This window comes from Glandiceps talaboti, chromosome 16 (assembly GCF_964340395.1).
Source record: "Glandiceps talaboti chromosome 16, keGlaTala1.1, whole genome shotgun sequence".
In the NCBI taxonomy this organism is placed as follows: domain Eukaryota; kingdom Metazoa; phylum Hemichordata; class Enteropneusta; family Spengelidae; genus Glandiceps; species Glandiceps talaboti.
The window spans coordinates 9,528,806-9,550,488 of record NC_135564.1 but is presented as its reverse complement, the minus strand read 5'-3'; the positions used below and the strand labels follow the sequence as shown (position 1 = coordinate 9,550,488).

General features: G+C 34.6%; 1 long non-coding RNA gene across 1 annotated transcript; it reads left to right on the top strand.

Annotated features, from left to right (window-relative positions):
• Positions 1-736: 736 nt before the first annotated feature.
• Positions 737-21,044, top strand: LOC144447815 (uncharacterized). The gene is made up of 4 exons (XR_013482050.1): positions 737-781; positions 16,971-17,132; positions 18,068-18,155; positions 20,437-21,044. It is a non-coding gene; the product is annotated as an uncharacterized LOC144447815 (long non-coding RNA).
• Positions 21,045-21,683: the final 639 nt, after the last annotated feature.

The window sequence follows — 21,683 nt, the reverse complement described above, 5'->3', positions numbered from 1 at the left end:
GTTTAGTTTCATCCAATATTCATTACCTGAATACATTTATTTTTTTCTAAAGCCAATTGTTTCTCAATGACGTCGTTGGAATTCTATTTTCCTTCACGACTGCATTCCCTATGTTCCTACCAACCCACTGCTTTTGTTTTCGCCTGATGAAATTATGCAATAACCATAGCAACAAATTAATAATTTCCTTGCTTCTTGCAACTCGCACAAACATAAAAAGGCTGGCGAGGGATAAGGTGCCAGTAGGTAACTGAAGGCCATATAGTGAACATTTATGCGCTCTAAATATCGGTGTTCCTTTTCTTCTTAAAAAGTGAGTACTACTTTGATTTCCTTTTTTTTCGTTTGTGTACATCAACGTTGTCGTTGGCAAGTTACGATGATATTTGTTCAATCACACGCTATAAGCTGCAGAAGTGTTTATTTAACAATTTCCGCAGACACCTGACTTTAATCGCTTCCTCCAAGTTTAAATAGGTAATTTTGAGCTATTTTGCGCGGTCTTTGTTTAGATAAGAGTGTCAGGCATGGGAAAGAAGCCAGAATGGCAAGTAATTAAATGCATGCAACCATGGGAAAGAAATCGTTTTGTCAACAAGTTATGCTAAGCCTTAGCTTCATTCGAATTGACGTATAATATATGTCAATAACTAAATGAGTGTGGTAGGTGTTAAGAAGCAATATAATAAGAGGCGCAGTGGATATTACGCTCAGTTTGAGATTGCGTCCACTTCACTGTATGCTTGTTGTCACCAACTCTCAAGATTCATTTAACAAAACGGTGAGGTATGTTATACTTGTATTGTATTGTATTGTATTGTATTGTATTGTATTGTATTGTATTGTATTGTATTGTATTGTATTGTATTGTATTGTATTTAAAATGTAATAAGCCTACTAGCTAGTTTAGCATTTACCATTTGAATGAATTTGGGGAACTTGGGGGCAGGACAACGTAGTCAGAACGAGGGGCATCATATCTCACATTTACTGGTTGTAGTATACTCATTTACAACTTAAGACAACGTCCATTACACTGGCTCTAGAATATTGATAATGTAAGATAAAACAAAGTGCTTCGCTTTTTATTACAGTTGAACAATTCCGTTTGAACTTACAGATAACTAAGTCAATTGAACATTTGTTTTCGAATATTCTTAGATTGCGTCCGTTCGTACGTTCATGTCTAGATATGCCACCACCATATAGGGAAGGATAGCTCTATATTTGTTCTTTATATACAGTTAACCACACCCAATCAGGAAACTATATACAATGCCATATAGACAGTCTATAATAATTTATTAAGCGTTCGCTCTACCTCACCGACCTGATTAATGTAAGATTAATGGAAAACTGTAGTAGTTATTTACATCGTCTTTGCATAAGAATATTACAGAGGCTGATATAGCTATAGTATATCTGTATTACAACTGTATATTGATATCTTCAAAACATACGCTTTGAGAGTTTTAGAGTCCATGAATGCCGTTAAGACTGCAATGTTTTAGATAAAAGTGCTTAGTTTTTGCAATTGTGGTGTACGGAATTATATATCTGTCTGTCTGTCTGTCTGTCTGTCTGTCTGTCTGTCTGTGTGTGTGTGTGTGTGTTTTGGTATAACCATGCAGCCTTTAGCCGATGCACTAATTAATTAGTAATAGAAGTTTCCTGTCATTCCTAAATGACACCGACAAATGTTAGATATGAAATTAATTAATACTGAAATGAAACGAATCGACTCAGATCTATATACCGCAGTTGTATAAAAAGGTCATGAAAGCTTGATTATGCAAACATTATCATCAAGATTGAAAACAAAATCCAGATTGATTTAATTCCAGGAAGCGGCAATTTTGAACTCTTACTATCAATAATCCTATGTGTATGTTTTATATATGTTATACAATATTTTAATGATCTCATAATTGTAACTTTGAAAATAACGACTTCCAATATTTCCCCATTAATAAATGTAATGTGCAATTTTTCTTTGAAATAGTAATCAACATTAATGTCATATTTAATTAGTCAAGTTATATCAAGGAAACTGACATCAACTTCTCATGCTTTGACAGACAAGATAATTGAAGAGATATTGATGACAGCACATCCGGGTTTGACGTAAATCACCTTGTCTCGTTAACTATAGTATCATCAACCTTCATTTCTAAACTAAGAAACTCAAAGGCAAATCGAATATTGCTGAAATTGGATATTTCGGTTTGAAATTACCGGTTTCTTCTTCATCTAATTATTCCATTTCACATTTTATCGGTAACCTTCTCCAAGTGTATCAAAATCAATTCAACTCTACATATTTTATTACTATGTTCGAAATATCAATAAAATCGTCTTATTGATGCAATAACCGGAACAAAAGCAAGACAAGTACACAGAAGAAGAAAGATCTATCTATCTATGAAAACTGTATCGTCTGAGTGAATTGCTATGTACAAGCTTGGCAGATCACTGCACGGGAAGTTTAAACAACTATATAGCTTTACCCGGCTTTAAAATCTAGATGAGTAAGATCACTTTTGAATGATAGATCTAAGAAGACAAGATTCATAGATATAGACAAAACTAGAGACAAGATGTGATGAATGGAGAACGTGATATTCTGCTTATCACTGTCTCATAGTAAACAAAGTCATACATGTGCGTCTGATTCTATTGGAATATATTCAATAACTCAATCAAATTTTGTCAATAGAATAAGACGTCGAAATTTTACCTGCATTTTAAATCAATTCAATGAAACACAAAATGTAGATGTCCACTTACAACAACAAGTATTGCCGCTTTCCTTTTTTCAACGCTGGTCTTCGAACTTAAATTAATTAATGTTTGTGTCTCTAGATTAAATTAACTTTCCATTATACATCAAAATTGATAGCAACTCAATCAGCGTAAATGTTTTTGAGGGGGACGACTGATTGTGTGGTCGATCAAAATCAATTTTGTGGTAATCAAGAAGGACGTTTCTCATTCCAATATCACCGTGGCGTGTTAAATTTGTAAAGATTCCGTGTCAGCTGAAATCAAACCAAGGTATTCCATTCTCTTTGCTAAGGATGACTAATGGTTTTATTTGATAGAGGATGTCACTAACACATTTGGGCTCTTAAAAAACTTCGGAATCACATTACTTTAACGCAAAGGTCAATGTGTTCGTCTCTAGCAATCGTGTGAACGCCTCCTGTCCACAATCGAAATGGTTTGGGAAGTTGATGTTGGCATTAGATGAGCCGCGGTTCATTTCTCTCCATTCCTCGGGTGTGCAAGCAATAATACCTAACGAACGTTCATATCCACACGCGTTGTTATTCCGAGATAAATTCAGATTTAACATATTCCTTTTAAATGTGTTTCTATTAATCTAATGATAACATGTCTGTATTGTAAAAACGAAAGCATATGTATATCATGCAATTGTAGTATACTTGGTTTGCTGAAGGGTGATTTTGATATCTTCTAAAATCAGCTGTTTTCCATTTCACTCAACTTAGAAATCAATTTTAACCAACATACTTACACTTTAAGATTACAAGACACTAAATGAATGTTATGTGATTGACAAGAATGTATTCCATTACAAGACATCATATGCAATATAATCAGGAAAGAACAAGTAAAGAATATAGTACATTTAAGATTTGGCTTTACAATTTAAAAGTACAATCATGATGTATAGACAATGTTTCACTATTTACAGCATATTACAATCATATGCGTGACCCCAAAAGTTGTAACTATAAGCTAAAGTAAAACTTCAACCGAAATGTTACAATTCAATAAATCTAAAATTTTACATTTCCTACTGTCATAAATTATGGCAACGTAAATTAATGTTCCCTTGCTCGGCAGATACATTTTGTGTCCTGTAGGACACATTTCGCAACAATATAGCAATAACAATACGGATATCAATACTTACACAATAACAAGTAAAACAGCACTGTCAACAACAGTGAATTATTCATACCATGCACGAGCCAAGTTGAACAAAAAATATGGAATATATACTCTGGTTGTTCTGTCTCGTTTACGTCACTGGTTCTGCTGTGTTCGAAATAGGAGTGAAAACATTCAAAATTACTTTCTACAATTTTTCTTTGATATTACTGACCTTGGTATAATTATGTTATTCTGCAATATCTTCCTTCATTCAACCAGAAAATACTCGTCTAGCGACTAGTAGTGACAAAGGCCCCTTAGGTCACTCGTATTTCCCATAGAAAAATATTGTGGATATAACACTGGATGTAAAACCCCAAAAGTGTCAAATTTTCTTACTTTTCATTTCATCCACTATTTAGAAATTTTATGCTGGGTTAATTTTTCACATTCATTCCAAAGACATTAGACTGCCGTGTAGAGTTACAGAAGAGATGTAACATCTGCATTTATCATCGAATTTCAAACGATTTTGCATTGATGTACACACTGTCAATACTGTTATTGATTGTACATTTCTACAAGTCAAATGAAAGTGTGTTACTGTGTTTTCCATTTAATAATCTGAATAGATGTTGCATAAGCATTTACTCATAGATTCAATAACTATTCGTGTACTACTGTAGGAGTACTTTACGGCCCCCGTTTATTAAACAAATCATTAAATGTTATCACTTGTTGTAGTGTTCATATGCTATAAGTAATATTACATTTGCAACAACTTGCGTTTTGTCAGACTCTTGTCGTAGAGTTCAAACAAAAAAATCATTTTGGATTTGGGATATGGACTGGGATTGGAGTGACTTTTATAGGGATGACACGACACAGTACGTAATGGTAATGAAGTGTGACAATTCTCTTATGGAGATATTAGCTTCAGGCTTAATAAAAATGCATGATGACAGTGAGGTACGATGCATTAAGGAAACTGAAAGTGACACGAAACGTGGACTAGTTCACGCACTGGTTCAGCAACACACGTATCGTCACTACACGAGTTTTACAAGTGCTAAAGTCCATTTTCCAATATGACATCAGATATATTACACACTCATACGCGCGCGCACACACAGAGACATACAGACACAGAGACATACACATACATACACACATACATACATACATACATACATACATACATACATACATACATACATACATACATACATACATACATATATATAAATATATATATATAGTTATATATATATATATATATATATATATATATATATATATATATATATATATATATATATATATATATATATCAAAAGAAAAAATACTACTTTCATGAGCGTAGTATAATAGTTGACAACGTTTGTCATATATGTGGATGGGTAAGAACACTTAACTGGTTGAAAGCAGCAGTACGTGTGAACTTTTCAAGTTTACTATGCGTCATGTGTTTTACTTATGAACTTAGCCCCAAGGATTGGCCCATGGGAGTGTAATCAATGTGTACAGCTGGATAAACTATAGCTGCAGTTTTTCAAATCAAATTTACACTTGTCGCAATGACAAATAGCAACATCACATAGTCCATACTTTACTCAATCACCACCTAGGTGACGTGATCTCAGCTGGACAGACGTTTGTGCTCAGTGTATCAAGTGTACGCCTAGTGCAAGGAACGTATTCCCTTAATCTTCTGTTCTCATATAATATAACATCCTAATTAAACTAACGCACGCATAGTTCAAGTTATACGCTTCAACAAAATTTAAATTGAAAGCGAGTAGGAATTTGTAATAGAGAACTACAAATTGCGGTACTAAATATAGACGTGCATTGTGCAACAGATACATTTCAAATAATATATTCATATATTTAATTCAGAGATGTATCAGACCGCACAATTGTGAACGATTGGCTGGTTACTAGGCTAAGTTCATTCTACAACTGTATAATATTAATATATGCCGTATTTATATTTAAAGTTTACGGGTATGCACTCCTTCTGTTTGCATAATTGTATGAAGGTTAAGATATCTACATCGGAAATCGTACTGTAGCGTCACAATCACGTATAGCTTCAGACCTAATTGCATTACAAGTGTATATTAACTGTGAATAATATATAAACTCATTTCACCGCATTTGTTCCCTACATGATTCTAAAAACTAGGCGAGATGTGTTCTCATTTCAAGCGCCTTTCAGTGTGCTCTTACTTAGACATTGTGTTACTTACGAGCGGATATTTCACTTTCAAACACCCACGAGACAACTGTTAGTCCTGCCAACACAACTGGCCATTGTACTTAGACTGTTAGAGGAATTGCTTCTGATAAGATTTGTTTCCCTGGTTTCTCAATTGTCAAGGGTGCAACTTTAATTAGGTATCAATGAATAGACGAGATTTCAGGCGCTTAGAATAACTATCAATTTCGTGTACTCATTCTGTTTGCTAACACAGAAACACTCCTTAAGGGACTGTACATCAAGGAATATCATTACAGTAATAATTTGAACAAGTAAAAGTCGATGCATGTTAAGCGATAAACCTACACATTGATGAATTTGGTTTTAGTGTATGCATGCTGTTGTCAGTTATTTGAACCCCGTTAAATGACAACTACTTGCACACGCACACGTCTACAGAAGATAGTATTCAGGAACCAACTTTCAACACTTGATAGAATAAGTAGTTATTTGAAAACACGCTGAACAGGTTTTCTTTCTAATAGCTCCTCTAAAATATCAATACTGAACAACACATTTTCTGAAAATGTGAAATTCGAGATGATTAACGAGTAAGAATACCAATATCAAATACATTTATTTATGCATGGCAACGTTTCTCGTGTACAACTATGGAGGATTTATTTTCAATCAGACAAAACAACTATTATTACTGTTAAAGTCACCTGAAGACTTCACTTTCCCAATAAGTATGTAAACGTATATTGTCTGAATAAAAGAAAAAAATATTGTCAGAATCAATTTTATATATATATATATATATATAAATTGTCTTATTAAACAAAACTATTACGCTCTGCCACTGCGGTATAGAGCACTGTCTTAGCAGATTGATACTCACCGAGTTATATATATATATATATATATATATATATATATATATATATATATATATATATATATATATATATACTGTAGCTCAATGCTCACTGTCCTCATCACTTGGCAACTGCTGCTGCACACATGAATGCGCGCTGATCACAACAGGTATATGGTAATAAATATTGCTAGAGATAATTCATCACAAATCGATATTTAAAGTTCTCACTGGGACACTTTTACGAGTCCATGGTGGTGTCTAAACACGTAAGCTCGGAAATTGTCTTATTAACCTCCGATGACACAACCTGCAATGTAATTTCTATGTATTCAACCATTTGATAAATGCTTGTTTAAACTAAAAAGTCCAATAGGTGCAAAAAATCATGTCTCTAAAAACCCATCGTATTAACCTCAACGTTAGTTATGCTCTGTGTGAATGTAGGTTTGTTGAGCCGTAAGTTCAATTTAAATCTGTCATCGATTTCGAGACAACAGTCCGCCTGTATACAATTTGTCAACGCCTTCAGCAAATTTATACGTAAACAAAAAAGGGGTGTCAAGGTAAATAGGAACAGCGACATCGATACAGACTGTTTGGTGTTTGAAAATTGAGAGTTGTCAGGAGAGTAATTACCTTCGATATTTGTTGGCTGAAGTCTTAACAGGCCAGTATTATGACACATTTAAGTTCAAGGTATTCGTCCTGTTCGTTGGAATGCAACTAGAGAATTCAAAACGTTAAAGTCATACACACGCTGCTTCTTTAGAATAACACAATGCTCAACTCGATTGAGATCATACTTGGAAGACATAAGGAATAATATGATTGGTACTACACATGATCTTTAACAACCTAAACACGATAAGAACTGCGGTTTCAGTTTCTTTCTTAAACATTTAAACAGTCATTATTCATGTTCAGGAATTGTCAATCTGCAACCCTCTTTGAAGAACATAGCAAATGTCACTCACCGACAGTGAACATAACAGTCTGGTCGAAGGAACACCTTGCATCTTTGAATTCTTAAAATGGATACCACTTAATAAGGTGCAACATATTCACTTACATCACACTTTGTATAAAGATCCATAAAAAAGTTGTCAAACATTGTGACTTTGTATGCCACTACCATCATTGTGATCTTTATCTACATCTTGTTTTTCCTTTTTGTAGCTACATATTCAGTTTGTACATAGCCGCATTTTGATCTAAGCAATTTATATATATAAGAGATGGACATTTATTATTTGCCAATGGCTCAACAGAAAGCAGTTTGACTCTAATTTCAAATTCCGATTTCCCAGGTCTCTTTACTAAGCCGGATAAGTGAGCTGTCCTACACGTTAATTAATAACGCAACATGTGGTAGAGTAAAAGGGTAGGTTCTTGAAGCTCCTGTTATTTCATTCGCCCAGGGGTATTTACATCTTTGACTAATGGCAAAGGTTAGTCCATATGAAGATTCTATGTGCATAATTTACGAGAGAAATGGTGATAGGTTTGATAAATTTATGGATATTTACTAGGAAACAGAAAACGTAACAAATAAGAGTGGAAAATCCTCTGCATATTAGTTTTTGCACATCTTTGCTACATCTACTTAAAGCGTCATGTATATAACATCATAACGCAACTATTATATCATTATATAATATAAATATACATATGAAAGCTGATAAGTTATATTTTCTCCATTTTACTATCTATTTCAAAGGACTGTAAAAAATAACATTGATGGATCAAACATCAGCCTTACATAGTCTTGGAGGTATTTTTTCTTTTATTACTTTTCGCTTTTTGTCCGTGACTCTGACTTCGATATTAATGATCATTGAAAATTCTGACTTCGGAATTCACGAAGCCCTGAAGAATTGATTCAATCAAATTACACTCATACACATGTCTGTGGGATGTGTCAAGATGTGTTATGTCAAGCAGAAAAAGACTCGTACTGACGAAGGCATTAGTGTACACTTGACGAGTGTGACCAGCTATACTGGCCACACGAAACAATTTTGTAGTGCAGAATCGAATGTAACGAGTAACCAAGTCACCTTCTTTTTTCACTCATTTATCAAGATCCACATCCGTATCGAGTACTTTACACCAGAAGATCTGTAATCTACATTTGGATATATATATATATATATATATATATATATATATATATATATATATATATATATATATATATATATATATATATATATATATATATATATACACACACACACACATTTATTACGCATCCTATCCTTGATCAGATTAACACTTTACTAATATACATCAATGATGGATCAATGCAATTGTATGTACCATAAGCACAAACCACAAAGGGAAAATATAAGGTTAACCTAGATATCAAAACCCTAAAATAAATCACGGGCCATGATTCAAGAAAGACACTGATATGTCCTACTTCGTGACATATGTTTTAGAAAGATAATTACTGATATGAATAATGATATAATGTGTATATTGTAATCCTATACTCTGGCAATTTTCCTTTATTTCAACAATATAACCATTTGATATTCTTTAATCATTGCATGAATCTCCTGTACAGATGTTGTGATACAACCATTCCTTTGTGTATAATTTTTAATACAAAGTATTGACTCAGTCCGTTACTGTAATATGTCCGCAAGATAAACGCTTGCCAATTGCTTATCTACGTCACAATATAGATAACATACTTAAAAGAAGTAATCCTAATTGTACTCCATCATCATGATCACATATATCACAATTATTGGATTTTTGGTTGGATATAACCTCATTGCAACTTTATAGAGAAAATTGGAAGTGTATAGAAAACCACAGACTTACCCCAAACTACTGTTATATATTGAAATTGCATAAGAAAGGCTCTTATCACGTATGTGTTTTGAGCATCTTGATTCGTGAAATTGGAATTTCAAAGCAAATTCATGTAAGGGACTATCCTGGACAAATGTCCCTGAAAATCAAAGTTATTTATTAAAATTCTAGCCAAACTCTTCCATATGAAAGTTTGTCCCTGGACATTTTGAAATAATAATTTGGAGATCCACTCTCTTGTTTTCAAAGAAATTGACAGTCTTTTATTCTCCCATATAGATAGCACAATATTCGGCGGTCATATTGGATTCTAAAATGACTAATTTTTTATATAATTTTGACCCAAAGGCCGAAATCCAAGGGAATAGTTGATAATACCACGAGGCATATCATGACGTGTACTAGTGTCCAAAGAAGGCCATGAATAAGTGTTTTATCACATCATTTTCTCAGGTACATATCCTCTCCATATTCAAAGCAAATCACTAGTAGGACTCCTGCCCTATATGAATAGTACCCCATGGAAAGTGGAATATGAATGGTATCTGCTTTATGCAAATTAAGGTCACTATTGGCCACTAGTCCATACCACGTGACACGATCTAAGCCAACGACTGAAGGTTGTATGAAAATGCCTAGGCATTAAGCAATCAAACAGCCACCACACAGTTTAGGCTAGACAGGAAACGCACCATGACCATATCAATCCATGTGAGGATGGGCGAATAATTGGATGAATGTATCGAGTTGTCATCCCACCCACCCTCTCTGTCATTCTGTTGTATGTGCAGTCACTCACCCAATCATCCACCCGTCTAGCCATCATTTTACTCACCGCTCAGGCACGTGCGCGTGCAAACACACACACTGTGTCACACACACACACACACACACACACACACACACACACCCACTCATTCACTCACACGCACGCACGCACACGTTCAAACCTTCAAAGTAGCTAGCTAGCTCTCGCCCGCCCGTTCGCTCACTCACTCACTCACTCACTCACTCACTCACTCACTCACTCACTCACGCACCCACCATTAAGTTTCAACCACGTGCTTGACTACTCACTCACTCATCACTAAGTATCAATCACGTGCTTGACTGATAAATCTACCTTCAACCTGCTTTGGTAGTAGTATATGAGTAGACATCAGAGAAAAATTTATATCTCAAATCTCCAAATCTCTATAGAACATCAAATAAATCACATATATGTCATAAACAACAGGGGAAGGAACATCACATTTTGTCAATAGCATGGGAGTTTATAGTTGTAGCTATGAGACTGACGGATATATACGGACTTTGACATTGGAGTTAATGAATAAAAATAAACATCAAAGCCATAATTTTCGTATGTTCGAAATTACTGGCCGTTTCAAAATCCTGTCATTTCATCCAAACCGTCAATGAATAGATAGCTATATGCAATATATATAATGTCATGTTTTAAAATAAGAAGCAATATCACATCTGTGAATAGTTGATTTATGATGTGATTTTGGAAGACGTAATTCCAATATAGAATCATTTACGATAATCTTCTTGTGAATAGCGTAGATCCAATGTATGGCGTTTTATGGTAATCTGCTTATAAAATACTTGGCAGGAGTGGTAAGGCTTTGCTTTTGTCTCGTAAACGCATGGCTATAAAATTGTAAATGTTATTGCAATAACGTTTATCACCGTTAGTGAATTACATTTGCCCCATCATTGTATGTAAGAGCATGACACGCATGTCAGTGTTGAATATTCCACATTCTGGATATATTTTCCGATAGAATCATATGAGATCATTGTTCTAATTTTGTCATTGGTTTAAGAAATAAAATGCTGCCTAACAATATTGTCTCCTTATACGTTCTGATTTTACTAGACAACGATTTAAACATGTCGTTAACTACAATTACGATATATCAACTGTCGTACGACCTTCGTCCTGCTCCCAAAGTATTTTATTTGTATGAGATGAGTAATCCAGCACCACTACTGCAGGTGGCACAACATATTTTAATAGTTAGGTAAATTACTACCACTACAGCAGGTGGTCAAACGAGTTACCAGATTGACACCAATTACTATCGGAAATATGCATTACATTAGATTTCGCCGCTAAAATATGAGTAAACTAGACGTCGTAATCTCCACATGGTATCGTATATTACTCATAAATTCGTACAAAATACTGTCAGTAACCCCATGCCCTTAATATGATCATGATAAAAATGACAGCGTACACGCTCTGTTATAAATTACAAACCAACAATGCTACAGTACAGTTAACTCTACTGTACTCTCTAAAATACCAATGGATTGTTTCCACATCGTAAAATTGACAAAGTGACAGCTGCAAGTTTATAGGTAAGACACAAAGTTCCCTTTGTTGCACTTTCGCCATTATTCAGTGAAGTGTATATGCTTCTTTATACGCCACTCGAGGTGGTGAATTAAGCATCGTCACCTAGGGATTTTTAGTAAGAATAATTCGGTAACTTCCCCTGTGAATGATGTGACATTTGGGTGCATGGCGTCTATTGTCAATATGGTACAGTGACGGTGAGATGGATCATCAGTTTAGATAAAGCGAAGGACAAGTAAAATGTAATTGGGTTTTTAAAAGCTCAAAGCATATCACAGACATATTTGTAGGTAATTGTCTAAGGACTGTGACTGTAGATGTCTAGTATATGGGATTAGGGGTTTACGATTCTCATGATAAATGTAATAATTGATACAGTAGATAAATTGGTCTGACTGTTGCTCGTATGGTTGTCAATTACAAAGCCCTATTTATAATACGAATTCTAATGAAAAGACTAATTGTTCCTATATTGCAATTACCAAAACCGTTTATTTTCAAAGCAGGATGTTATGTTAGTCTATCTATTTCTCAGCACAATGACATCAATGCATACATCAGACAAACAAGCTTAATCAAAACTTCTTGGGAATCAAATCACTATCTCCAACGTAACTGACCTGGTAATTAAGTAAAGAAACACCAGTAATTAATTCCTGGAGTTAATTAGCATTTATATATGGTAGATTGTAGAACTAAAACAAACATTAAATTCTATCATTTGGAAATGACGTTGCTATGTTATTTCTCGTATTCAGCCAAACCTAATATTTGGGTTTTATGTCATTAATATTATTGTTAGTCGAACACGAAATTGGATATACTGATTTTCATGTTACATCGTGTTCCCTGGAGACGATATTAATTAGTTTTTGATATACGATCAGTTACCACGCTATGTTATCTTACGTTTGAATACTAATAATCTAAAAAACCTTCTTACAAGTCGTACGTCTGTATTCATAACTTCGTTGTGGCAGGAAACGAAATGTAGATTTTACACGGGTATGTGCTTCGAGAGTAGCGTGAGAACCTAGCAGGTTTGTGCCTTCCTGACAACGGTGTAAACATGAATCATTAAATACGGTCAACACATAGGGTGACACGGCAAAGTCAAGAGACGATAGTGGTCGTGTAATCACCAACTGTTAACCTCCCACCTGAATAATATTACAACCCACACACAGCTGATATTGATTTAGAGTTAATCATTGGTCATTAATCGTTGATAATTGGGAAGAGTAACCGCTTTAATGGTCTGATTACTTAAGTATATCGCCATCTGGTTCAGTTCTTGAAAAACAACGCAGGATATAGGCTTAACAAACTGCTGTTTCTGCTATACGTTTTATTTGAAAGTTAGCGTCAGATTTCAAAAACACGAAATCTTCCTACAGACAATCTAAGCTTATGAAGTAGACTTTGATTTATAAACACAAATAAATCAAGTGAAAAATATTCTTTATAACATAGCTGCATTCTGCATATGAGGCAAAATTGTAGAAAAAAGAAAAGAAAAATATTAGAGCCAAGCGAATCAAGGAAATAATTAGCTTTGGCATATGAGTATGCAGGGAAGTATTTGTATAAAGTTCATATTTGTATTCGATGAACTAATCTGTATCGATTTGTTGTTGTTGTTGTTGTTGTTGTTTGTTTGTTTGTTTGTTTTCTCGTGAATATCAAATTAAGGGAAAAAATAATAGATGATTTTAAATTAGAAACTTAAAAGTGTGATGTATTATTCGTTCTGTGATATATCTATGATGGTACAACTATAATACAAACTATACATTTGAAATTGATGTTTGATTATTTTTCATGGCCCCAACTGTACACTTTCACAACAGGCGTAGTTGGACTAGTTGTTTTCTTCACTAACACACCAATTTGCTTTCTTTGTCATTGTATATACCGAATTGATCAACTCGCATTATCGTTAAACGTGAAGTTATGTTTATTATATGTTGCCTCGATTTGATTCGACCAATCACCACCAAGTACCAATACACCTGCCACAAAGGGAATCATGACTACGACCATATTCGGTAAAAAAAACCCTTGAAGTCCAAATCTTGTTATCAAGACAATATACACTATATAAGGCTACTGTCAACCCACAGTTGCATTTTAACTTTTTTTATCGACGGATATAAACATATATGTTTCAGTTATGAGTAGGATATATCCCCAACAGTGCTTATGTTAGTCCGTGTCTTTTGGTTCAGAGCAATTTTTTAAGTGGTTTCTATCATTACGCCTGGGAATCTCCCACATATCATTCACTGAAAACGCAACATCTATCGAAGATATTATCTTAATAACAACTTGAAGTAAGTGTGGGTCTTTCTGCATAGGGTAAGTCTCGTACATTTGTTTGGCATATTTCCGGTTGTATCGCCCACAAAGATAGATGCTCTTTACATGCATTGAATATGACTGCGTATAATATATATATATATATATATATATATATATATATATATATATATATATATATATATATATATATATATATATATATATATATAAACTCAGTATATCTAAAATGTCTATGCCGATGTCGTTTCATGAACCAACAACGTGAAAAACTGTGTAACAACTCCAAAGATTTTGCTTGTAATGATATATAAATAAGAGGTTGTATATAGTTACAATACCTTGCGTTTCAGTTCAAATTCCCGTTTTCTTTTTAAGGTTAGCTGTTGAAAGTTTCCCTAAAGGAAGTTCACTGCATCGAAAATAATTGTTACAGATTCGCTTTCTCTCGAAAATCGTTACCAACGTGTTTGTTTTCTAGTAAAATGTATTTTTGGCGTGCTTAGGGCTTCATAAGAGCACTTTCCTAATTCATCATGCAAATAATGGCAAGAAATAATATGAAATCATAAGTCATTGCCTAAAGTCGTCTGATGACGTTCAAGCGGAACAAAGCTTTTAGAATGATTTTTTTGTATCATATCATATATCAAGACAATTTAACACGATTGTGTGTCATGACTCGAAGCTGTACCAAATATCATTCCGACGTTAATTTTGTTTAATTCCCTTTGATTTCATGTGTTGATTTATCATCAGAATGAACTAGATTATTTGACCGATCGCGAGCTATGCAGCGAACAGCCTTAAAACCCTTAAACCTGTACTGCAAAGCTGTAACATGAGACTCAGTATTATTTTGTATACCAGACAATCACGAATGTATTCACTGAGAGTTGTTGGAATAATTAGACACTGTACATGTTGATTAGAGGTCGATTTCGTCCATACGTAGTAGAGTAACAGGTTGATATCGTGCTTGTATTTGGGCGCTGATTATTCAGGCTGTACTATATTGTGAGTATGTCATTATATCAAACAGACTGATTTCATAAAACGCTCCAGTAGTAGCGACTGTAGCTTTAAACTACCAGTAATCAAAAGTCGTCTGATCATGATGAATTAGATACGCTTGATTTAAGTAAAAATTCTCAGATCCGAATCTACATTACTTTGTCTTTTGTCACCGTAAGCTAGGGCACACACCTCGCACTTGCCCAAATGACAGCATCCCGTTTTACTGGGCACTAGTATTTCCATTTTCCTTCGAAAATCACAAACAAGTAGTAACATTTTTTACGATGATGTCATATTTTAAACAGTACAGTAGACAGTGTAGGACTGGTGTAGTTTACGTTAAACCTTTACGAGCTGTAACGTGGATATTGTTTTGATCACAATTTATCAACTTAATGTCGTCAAAATAGTAATATTTATAAACTATGCATATTTATTAGAAGTAGACTTTTATCCATAAGTCGTATAGTAACAAGTTTAAACTATGAGGAACTGGTTTTATGGTGTGGACTCAAAAATCAATTTGATTGAGTTTATTGTACCATATTATGTGTAAAGCTGTACAAATACATATACCAACACAGGTGGTGCAATACTGTGCAGGGTGTACAACATTTATGAGTAAATCAGTATATCTCACAAACTAGTCTCACTGAGCAAAAGTGGGTTTAAAATCGTATTATGGTGACGCTTTCAGACATACGTGAAAGATAGAAATTATTAGATAGATCAGTGTTTGGCGGCAGACACTGACCAACAAAATGGAGATTTGATGACATTCACAATGTATGTTATTCATGAATATTATATACGCGCTTTCATATATTATTGACATAAATCGCAAATGTAAATTATAAATGGTACTAACACAAGCACAGCTGGCAGGCAAAATAGCATTTGTGCAAACAATATCACCTTCACTGTATTGCGATGTCCATTAGTTGGTACATACAGCTGGAAATAAGCGAGCACATTTACTTCAACAGTAACGGCTGTGGTCCCATTGGCTAGACCCATTGATGTACAATGCCTCACTGTGTAGTTGACGATGAGTTGTCCTAATCCTGTTAAACAACGTTGTGTATCAACTTAAAGGGATTTATCTCTTTAGACTTCAGAACCTCTGTAGGCTTCTGAAAGAGTTACTTTTGAATGGTGAAAGTGCATAACTGATAACATACAAAAATGGGCCATGACATCGACAGAGTTCACCTTGGGCTACACTGATAAAATAGACATTGGTTAGACTAAAACATTGTTGAGTTAACCTTTATATCCTAACATGACAGATTCGGTACCCACAATTGACCATTATACCTTCAAAGTCTGAGTTACCGTCGACATTATATTCTGAATATGACCATTTCCCTATAAACTGTAAAAATTTTGTTTTCAAACGTTACTGGATTTAGATATAACTAAAGCTGATTATTTAATACTCATTTCCTTTGTATTCATAGAATGGAGTCTGGAAAAGTTTTCGTTATATTCTTGGTCCTCACACTCACACTGTCCGTACTTGTAAGACAGTCTGAAGCAGGATGTCCAAGAGCAGGATGCGCCCCGGAACTTTATGGATCACGGTGGGGGAAGAGATCATACCAAATAGCTGACAGATTCAGGTACGACATGTTCCATGCTACACTTCGCTCATTCTGCCACTACTGTGCAAACCCGCAGATATATGATGATATACGCGCATAAACGCATTTCGTATATTTGATATATACGTTTATTATATATACAATTGGCTGGGTATATTTGTACCTAAGATATACCGTCGCATATTCAACTTATAATTAGTTCCTCACAAAGTTATGCATATATTGATACACATTCCTGTATCAACAGAAAGCTTATTCGTGCCTCTAAAAGAATGATATTTTTGATAATTTTATCATACACTTGACAATCAAATTCGTAGGATTTTGTATTGAACATAAACGACTTGATTTTATGAGCATTTATGAACGAACAACAGATTCCCGTAACGCTCAACTACTCTTGTTAGCTCTTAACTTAGAATGAACTGAATGTATCTTTTACCGCAATCGTGTAGCTGGTCGCACGTTCCATACATGTGCAGGAAAGTTAACAACAACCGACATGAAAGTTAACAACGACCGGACTTTTTATGTTTATATGTGTGAGATACATATCGATGCAAGCTCATTTGTGTATGTATGTATGTATGTATGTATGTATGTATGTATGTATGTATGTATGTATGTATGTATGTATGTGTGTGTGTGTGTGTGTGTGTGTGTATGTATGTATGTATGTATGTATGTATGTATGTATGTTATTGTACTGTATCAACATTGACATTTAAAATTTCGAGACACTACACAAAATTGATATATATTGAAAGCTGAAAAATGACGCTTTCGTCCACACCTGTGGACTTGTTCACCAGTATGACACGGAATTATATCAGAGGGGTGAACGAGTCCACAGGTGTGGACTAAAGCTTCTGTCAGTTTTTTGCTTTCCATGAATATCAAATGTCTTTGTTAATGTGAATAATTTGAAAATAACGTACTCTCTCTATTTATAGGGAGGCGATAAAAAGATTGGCAGAAAAGAGAGCATTTGAACAATTTCTAACGGGACTTGACGATGAAGAAGAAGACGAACCATAACAGGCAAGTAATTCTGAAAGGTACACCCACTTTTAGCTGCAATACTTGTAGCATTTGCTGTAATTTTGAGGGTATTTTCCTGCTGTTTGTTGTGCTTTCTTTTTCGTTCCGATGTTTAACTGGAAGGAAACACTACGATTCCTGTCACTTAAACGCAAATAGACGGAAGCGCAAAAGTTGGGTGAATTTTTTCTGCTAAATTACACCGTGCCTGCCAAAATTTGAGTATTTCCTGACGCCAACATTAACTACGGAGCCTTCAAGACCAAAGAAATGCTCAGAGATACCCCAATCCCGTCAAAATCGGCAAAAGTAGCAACGCATGCAGCATTTTGAAACGGTAGAACTCAGGCATTACGCTCACGTTTTCAGCGTTTGCGTTTACGTTACATGAATTGTAGTGTTTGCTTCCATCGAAACGACAAAAACACAAAAACAGCAGAAAACCCCCTCAATATCACAGCAAACACTAAAATTATTGCAGCTAACCTACTTTAATCATTGACGTAATGCATCATCGCATTTTGTACTGTTAATCCCCTCCATTATCAAAACAACTAGTTTAAATTGTTGACTTTGTAATCCAGACATATTTTGGAAATCGTCCTTGATGAACGTAAATTATGGATGGAGAATTGATCATTTTCATAAACTCACCTGAAACTGACCCATCGCTGAAATTCACAAAATTTTACAATTACGCTTCCCAAGTCTTCGAATTAAGTATGACGTCACAATATCTAAATCCTCTTTATTGTAGTTCAGAGATATAATATTTATAGTTTTCTTACTGTACTGTACAGTACGACTACTAGTATTCAAATGAATAACCGCCTGTACTGCAGAGCTTGGCCATCGGGCGTATAAACCAGCATAGGCGTATAGAGCATAGCAAGCCATCATACATAATCGAAAGCGAAGTAAACGAATAATTGCATAATTTACCAGTGGCTTTAATATCATGACAGATACAGTATACCCGCCGAATACTCGAATTCTCAAATTTCCAATCCCCATTTCACATTCCATCTACGATTTTGTGTTGTTAGCCACAAGGGATATTTCTGTTATGCTGATAAAACACCTTTTTTTTCCTTGTAACCACTTTTCCCTATTTTGTTAATAATACAGAGTGATATACCCCATAACCATTCTGACTGTAAAAAGCCCGCCGATTATGTTTTATTCTGCCATCGCCATGTTTTTATCTCGTTCAGCTGTGGACAATTCGAGTGACATAAAGGGACACCCGGTCACAGTATTGATAAAGCCCTCATGATTTTAGTTAAATGGAAACATGTACTGTGATTATGAATATAATCACATGCCTGCACAAATTTTTATTTTTATCTAAATGTGAAGAAAATAATGGTGATTTTAAATTCTTTGGTCATATTTGGAGCACGACAGGACAAGCGATGTGAACACTGGTTGTCGTGACATGTACAAAGACCGGATAATAAATGTAATATTTTTAGTTTGAATGTGTGCTTTTTGGATTACCAATGGTATAAAAAATGTCACATTTAAGGCTTAACGTCCTGGACGTTGCAATCACAATCTCCGACGGGCAGACGATCGATGTCATCATACATTTTGAGCCCGAGGTTGTTGTTGCTTTTCCACAATCCACTCATGATCCATCATATATGCCACGACTAAAACCAGTACCGATTGTATATACTGTAAACTTTTGAACAATTGTGGAACTGGGTGGGATTGGTTCTGCTATTTTCCAATCAACGGAAATGTAATCGGTTGTAGTAGAAAACACTAAAAGCAAACGTTTTGATGGCTATATTCTTGAAGTATGATAGTAAATGTGTGCCATCAATTATGCTACATGAAATGTGCGGAAGACAACATTCAAAAACGTGTCGTGCATTATGTATAAAATCCCACGCGACGAGGGAGATTAAAAAAAAACAAGATAAAAAGTTAATCAGTTTGAAAGAAGGATATTTCGCGTTTATAATACGATTGTACACCTCTGAATGAATGGAGGCCGATAGTAAGTCTACATGTCTGTCGATGCTTATGTCACTGATGGCGAGGTAGTATTAATCGGGTTTTTGAATATCCTTGGGGAGGTTTAAGAATTAGCCTTACGCATCGTTGTCAATGTAACAATGACGATAATATAGTATGCAGTCCTATCAAAACTAGGGGTTATTATTTTGTTTTGAATGTATTATGGTTAGGATTGGTGTACGTGACTGTATATACATATTTCTAACTTTATTATGTAACTATGGTTCTAAGTGTATTGTCTCTTTTCTTTCAGAAAAGAAGAAACATAGAGATTGAGCAGTGAATATCTTCTGTAAAAAATGCATATTGGAATCTTCTTGTTGTGAAGACCGTCTTAAGCTGGAATTCTTTCGTTCCTACTTGACAAGCTTCATATCAACTATTTTATCAATGTAAACTTTACTACTCAGAGAAATGCATTTGAAATGACCAGAGTTCAATTTTCAATGGAATCCCTTGTATTAACATCTACAAATAACTGTATATCTCCTTTATGTGACATTTTTACTCAATTTCACAAAATGGTATTCAGCATTTCGGAAATAGTGTTTTTTGAAGAAAAATCCTTTTTTTGCGATCTTTTTTAGCTGGGCCAATAAAGTATATTAACCATTTCAGTTTCCCCCGATTTTCAGAAACATCCTGCTTCAATAATTATTAATATAGTGTACTCGAAGATTTCCATATTTACTTTCGCAATTTCTATAAAAATAATTTTAAGAGAGAAAAAAAAAGTTAGAGATATTTTGGTGCAATTCATCAAAATTGCTTCATTCCGAAAAGTAGTGTCAATTCCCGATATTTTTACAGAAACGTGCCTCGATTATGTAAGTCGTTATTCTGGTGCGTTATAATCCTATGACACCATATAGAAACTGCAAATAAATACAATTGCTTGAATAATTGGTCTCTGGAGTCAGCTACATGTAAAAGAATCGCAACAACCCAATTCCCTAACAAACTTAGTTCTTATACAAGGCAAAAATTACATATATATATAGCATTGAATTACAGCAGCCAAAGGCCTACTTCGGGCGTTATTTCCAGTTTACAAAATGCAAAAACTAGACAATGCACGCTAACATTGTGTTGTTTCTCGAATTTATTGGTACCCAACAATTGTTATGTCATATGGTAATCACAGGCGAGAGTTCTGCAATTTACAACAGTCATGGAAACTAAATATAATCAATCATTGACAACACAAGGACCACACAAGTTAAATGTATGATGTGATGTTTGGAGGCTAAATGAGCAGTTTATAACGTAAGCACGGTCCCCAGTATTGAGGCTATTAGAAACCGTTATACTGCGATTGATGCGACCACCTGATGGGTATCGAATAAGTAACTAATGAAAATAACAAGGTCGAGTTCACCGACAAGGGGCACTTTTATCATAATTAATAATTTTGAACGCACCGTAAAATTGCACCGTAATTAAGTATGTCCTAGTGGTTGGAATAATCCAAATCATGTATTTATTTATTTATTTATTTAT